We start from the raw sequence: 6,000 nt of genomic DNA, 5'->3' as shown, positions 1-6,000 counted from the left end.
GCATTCAAAGTGCATCTCTGGCTCCTATCTCTCAGTAATGCTTGAATAGATTGTGGTGTGTACAAACCTGGCAATAACTCCACTCTGGACTGACAAGAGTTAGGAAACACTGCTTAATTCTTCTATTTCATTTTACTTTTTTTTGGTCTTGGAGAGAATTTTATTCTTTGCTGCTTGATCATTTTCCCTGTGATTCATGTCCTTTCAGGAAATAGTAATTGACAAAAATAAAGCACTTGGGTTGTTATTTAGTGAGCTCCAGCTAAATTCACACAGTCCTGCTTAAGAATCTATGCCCTCCATGCCGCATTTATTTTAAGCTTCCAGCCTCTTCTAGACAGATTTTTTCCCTTCATGCAGGCACAAAAGCACTTTAGTCAGCACAAATTTGGAGGTAGAAAAAAAAGCTTGTAATAGCATATCTCATGCTGCTATCAATTTTCCACTGGTGGAGCACTGGGGTACATGAAGTCCTTTGTCTGTATTCTGAAGTCAGCTTTGGTGACATTACATGACCAACTACAACATTATAGTGTGTTACACATTGCTTTGAATTGTAACTTAGAAAAAAAAAAAAAAAAGAAAAGAGAGAATAAAATAAAGATGTCCTGGAATGTGGCCAGTGCATAATGATTTCAATTTTGAAGAAATCCAACAACCAATTATACTAAATTCAACATTTTCATGTATGATAAGTTTAAAATCTCCTCTAATCAAATAGGGGAAGCCCTTTTTCTCTATTTTGCTATGTTTTTAGTTACCAGTAGGCCTCTAAAAATCTGTTTCTGCTTAAAAAGAAACCTTGAAAGCTTATATTTACTCAATGTATGTAAAAGGATTGAATGATACAATTATATATTTTAGAATACTAAAGCAATGTATAAGAGACTAATCACGATCCCAAATTCAATTTTCAAACCTTTAATTGATCCCATCCCAAAGGTAACATTCTATCTTAATTGCCATGCTGAAATGGTTGCAATTACGTAAAATAAAACTATTCATTGGTAACTGGAAAAAGTCTGCTCATTAAGCACATGACGGCCAGCCTTGAAAATACTTGATTGCAAAAGGATGCAACCACTTTGCTTATATTTCCTTTTCTGGTTAAACTCTCCTTCACATATGTTGAGCTGGTTCCAAAAAGCCACACACGCACAACAGCGAGCTGGAGATGGAAGTTGGTGCTGTGTGTGTGTGTGCTCCTGCACCTCCCGTGGCCAAAGCCACCTTTGAGGGGGGAAGAAGGGACCAGAAGGACAAGGGACCTCGGTGCTAGCCTGCTCAGCTGCCACTGTGATCTCTAAAGGTGCTCCATGAGAGGAGAGCTCCTCTGGAGTGCTGAACAAACTCAGGAAATAATAAGGGACAGCTTAATCCCAAGTTAAAATGGGAAGTTGCACTACGGGATACATAAGTATTTCTGCAGAGGTGTCACACAACTTGCAGAACTAGGTGAGGTTGAGATCTTCTCTGTTTATTTGGAAACCAAAGTCAAAGCAAAGCAAACTTGTAGTTTTCTAGGGGTGACAGTAGATGTTGGTGAAGGAAGAAGACTGGCAGATTTTTTTATTATTGCCAAGAGAGCCTGAGCCACTCTCAATTTGATATCAACACCTGTGACACTTGGAACGGTGCCTCACTGGATGCAAATGTCATGTAAATAGTTATGAGGTGCTTATTCATTGCTTTTACTCTTATTATTCAACCTCTCTAAGATGCAACTGTCCAGCTGAGACAAGCACATCCATAAGAATTCACCAGAACTGGGAGCAGGCACAAGAATTTCAGCTGTGGCAACAGTGGATCACTGGTACAAACTATTGCAGAGACAAGAACACCTAATTTTTTTCCCTTTGATCTTATCCCAACAAGGCTGGATGCCTTTCCAGGAGTTAACCTCCAGTCAAACATACATCACTCTATTCCCATTGGGAATCAAAGGATGAATGTCTACAATCTGTGGCGTACAGCATGTCAGACTAGGAGATCAAAAGCTCTGGTCCTAAATACCTGACTTCCAAGTAATTCTCCAAGTAAACCCATCATATGGAGGTGTTGAAAATAATCCTCTTCTACAACATGGGAAGTTTCCTTATTGAGTGCCATTGTCTCAGCCTTAGTGCAGGTTTGGAGCTGTGTGGTAATTGGGTCTGTATAAACTCAATGAAAAACATTCCCCATCCCAAGGAGCTCCTGTCTGGGTGGAAGATGAGATACAGAGAAGATACAGACAGATGGGGAAGCCACCAGGTAAGACTGAAATGATTATGTGTTTAATAAGCATCAACTGCAGCATACCAGCTGTGGCTTCTCAGTCAACTTCTATGTGAGGATTAAGTATTCTGGTTTTATACCAGTGAATTTCAGGACACAGGACAGGTCACTGGATATGCCCATCCCATGATATGCATACATCTGTCCATGAAAACAGAAAACAGACCCTTTAAACATTTCAGAGATACAGTCCAAGGGGTGTAGGGGCCTGAAGTCAGCCCTGAGAGCCTGGATTTCTGTTTGCCTTTAACAAGAGGACTTAGACGTCCGATAGGACTTGGCTGTCCAAGCCATTCAGGGATGCCAGTGCCATCCAAATATTGCCTATATATATCTTTAAACATCTGAGCCTTTGAATGGCAGGGCGATGTAGTGGTGAATAAATGCCTACTTGGACATAGAACAAAGATATCTGACTGGCTGAATAGGCAGCATTTGAATTGTACAGAACACACAGATACTCTGTAAATGAATGGCTGTTCACTCGCTCCATCAATAGAAAAAATTGCTCTTTCTCTTTCTGAGCGCACAGTATTTGCAGTAAGAAGGACACACAGATAAAACCAAAAATCTATTTCATAAGCACTTGAGCAGACTTGTGAAAATAGAGCCAGTGCATCATTTTGCTGATGGAATCTAAAGTAGTGATTCAGATGGGAATCATCACTGGCCCCGCAGACATTGGGGATCTGCACTCGTCCTGAGGCGTGCAGGCTGGTAAAGCAGGATTCCAAGCCTGACCTACTTTTGTCCCTACCTCGTTCCATCAGACCTAAATCCTGGTCCTGCATTCAGCCTGGAAGACTGTTGTGAATACAAATGATTCCAGGCATTGCTGATGGACTCAGAGGAGATCGAGTTCTGTATTTACTCGTACCATCCACACTTGGGAAATTCAGGGACTTTGAGGTCGTGCAGAATTGTTCCTCTAGCAAAATCAATGCACTTTTTGTGTAAATCAGCTTTGGAGCAGCTTCAGGTTTCTGCGGAGGGTCAGTCTTCACTCAAAGAGAGGGTGAAACTCAGCACAAAAATTACTACCTGAAACTTTCCTGAACTTTACTAAAATAGAAGTGAAAGGCCATATTCTTAGCCAGCATAAGCTGGCTCAGAGCAGCTATATGACAATTACCATGTAGATCAGCAAGGCTTGCATTTATTTACCTGGCTGACCCACCTCTCCTATTGATTACTGCAACTGAAATCTTCAATGAATAGTTTTGCCTGATGCCAAAGAAAACAAATTAAATGTTAACTTTAAACAAAACCACAGATCATTATTTGGTTTGGTTTCAGCACATTGCTAAATAACTCAGATCTGTGAATGTTGCGGGGTTTGAAGATAATTTCAGCTTTGCATTTCTGCTCCAGCACAGGGAAGATGCACTTTGGAGAGTGGGACAAGTCTTTTCCATCAGTGTCCTTGGTCCTAATGTCACTGGGATCAGACAGCTGAGCCAGCGCCATAGCAGGATTGATTGAAGATGTACCCTTGGGAAGAGGTACAGGTTGCCTAAATGTCTCCTTCTTCTGATGCCTGACTTAAACTAGTCTAATTTGGGTACCCAGTAACACATCTCTGCCAGGGGATGTTTATAATTTTCATTAGGTACAGACTTTTGTAGGAGATTGTTATCTGATATCAACTGCAGCAAAAATGCTCAAAGTTCAGCCTGAGCAAATGAAAGGGAAAACCTGGAATGCTGGTTGTGCATGGAGCAAGGTGCCTTGACTTAATTTCTGTTCAATTTGGGATTTTTAGGCATTGTCTAATTAACAAGGACCTGCAAAGAGACCAGTTGCTGTCTTGTAATAGGGAAAGGACTTTGGTTTTCATTTCTGTCCACTGGTAAAAATGGCTAAACTGGAACCCTTGAAATGTAAATTTTTGTCACCTGACGGAAGTTTTGGTAAATTTAGGAACTCACACATCAAACTGCATTTTTCTGCTTTCATCCTTCACCAGTTATATCCTTCTTCAGCTCTCTTGAACACAAACCCAGGAGGTGAAACAGAACCAAGGAAGACAGAGGGCAGAGGGTGGTTCAGGTGTGCTGAGCAGACTCAGGTGTGGCAGTGCAGAACTGGAAGAGTAGCTGTGCAGGTGCAGCCAGAACACCAGACAATGGGTGAAAACACTGATGCACTGCACAAAACATCTGCTCCCAAGCGTTTTTAATCCCAAGTATGTGGAATAGGGTGGGAAGCAGCCAGTACCTTGGGCAGTGGAGCACAGGCTGTAGCAGAGGTGCTGTAGGAGCCAGCACAGATCTGGGAGCAGACCTGGGTGCTCTAATCCTCACCCTCCTCCCGTAGCTGCTCTGCAATGCTGATTCTTTCATCCAAACCTCCTCAACTGCCTGGAAAGTGCAATCTGATAACGCTGCTATGGAAGCTTCAGACCCACATGGGGTCATTGCATAACACCCCACATAATAAAGGAGATATTTATGTCCTCTCAGTACAAAGCCAGTTAATAATCACCATTAGAAACAGCATGAAACGAGAGCACACAAAGCAGAGTTCTCTCCACTCAGAGTGTAAATTGCATAGTACTCCAAGATGAAGGCATGTTGTATTCTTTCCATGGTTATATTTAAATCTGTGTTTTCTTTAATTTAAATCTGCTCTATAAAGATCTCAGCAATTTGAGACAAAAGTATCCTTTAAAAGCAGAAAAAAACCATGACATGATAGCATCCTTCATGCCAGGCTGGCCCTGTTGTGATTTTACATTGAGGGTGCATTTTAATTGATGAAATGTGCTACACAGCACAACTTGAAAAAGTAACAACCTTTAGTTACCATTTGGAAATGTGATGGAGGTGGCAGAAGTTAAACTCTTAGGACTAAATGAAATAACAGAAGCTCCCTATCCTTTCTTGAAGACGCTCATTAGTTTTCACTTTCTCACATTCTGTTTGCCATGGATTTCATCCAAGAATGACGGATGTAGAGTTATTAAGCAAGTGATAGTTTCAAAACTCCAAGTGTCAGTGCTCAGTGTGGGAGCTCAGTTACCTTGCAGAGGCTGAAATACCCCTACCCTGGCTCTGGCATTGCCACAGAGGGAATGATCACATGGAAAGGTATGGTCAGAAAAGCCTCAGAGACACAAGGCAGTTATAGGAATGGACAAATAAACAAATGAGGAATGTTAGGGGAATAAGCTGGTATTTGAATGCATCAGCACACACAGGAGACGGGAAAAAATAAAAAAGAAAAGAAAAAAAAGAAGAGAAAGGAGTATTAGTTTGCAGAAGGCAATGAACATGTACCTTTTCTTAAATCCAGTCCAGGGCTGGGATGCAGGGCTATCTCAAATCCTATAAGGTCTCTGTGAGGGAAGAGGCAAATCACTAAAGTTTCTGATTCTGGGGATGGGAAAGAAACCTGTGTGTAGAGGTTGTTTTTCTCATTCCTGTGGGCCTGCTGACCAGTGATGGTCAGCATATGGTCATAGAGTCATTGGCTGGCTTGGGTTGGAGTGGACCTTAAAGGTCATCCTGTTCCAACCCCCCCAAATGGGCAGGGTACCTTCCACCAGAAGTCCATAGGACATCCTCCATGGGCAGGGTACAAAAGCATAAATGAACCTGCTGGAGAACATGGAAGGCACAGCAGTGCTGCAAAGCCTGGCCCTCTCAAACTGGGAGGCAGAAAAGCAAAGAGCCCATATGATCTTTCCTCATTTTACCTTCCAAGTGACACAACTAACACACC

Source organism: Melospiza melodia, chromosome 11 (assembly GCF_035770615.1).
Source record: "Melospiza melodia melodia isolate bMelMel2 chromosome 11, bMelMel2.pri, whole genome shotgun sequence".
NCBI lineage: Eukaryota > Metazoa > Chordata > Aves > Passeriformes > Passerellidae > Melospiza > Melospiza melodia.
The sequence above is the reverse complement of the archived record's forward strand: the minus strand, read 5'-3'. Positions refer to the sequence as shown.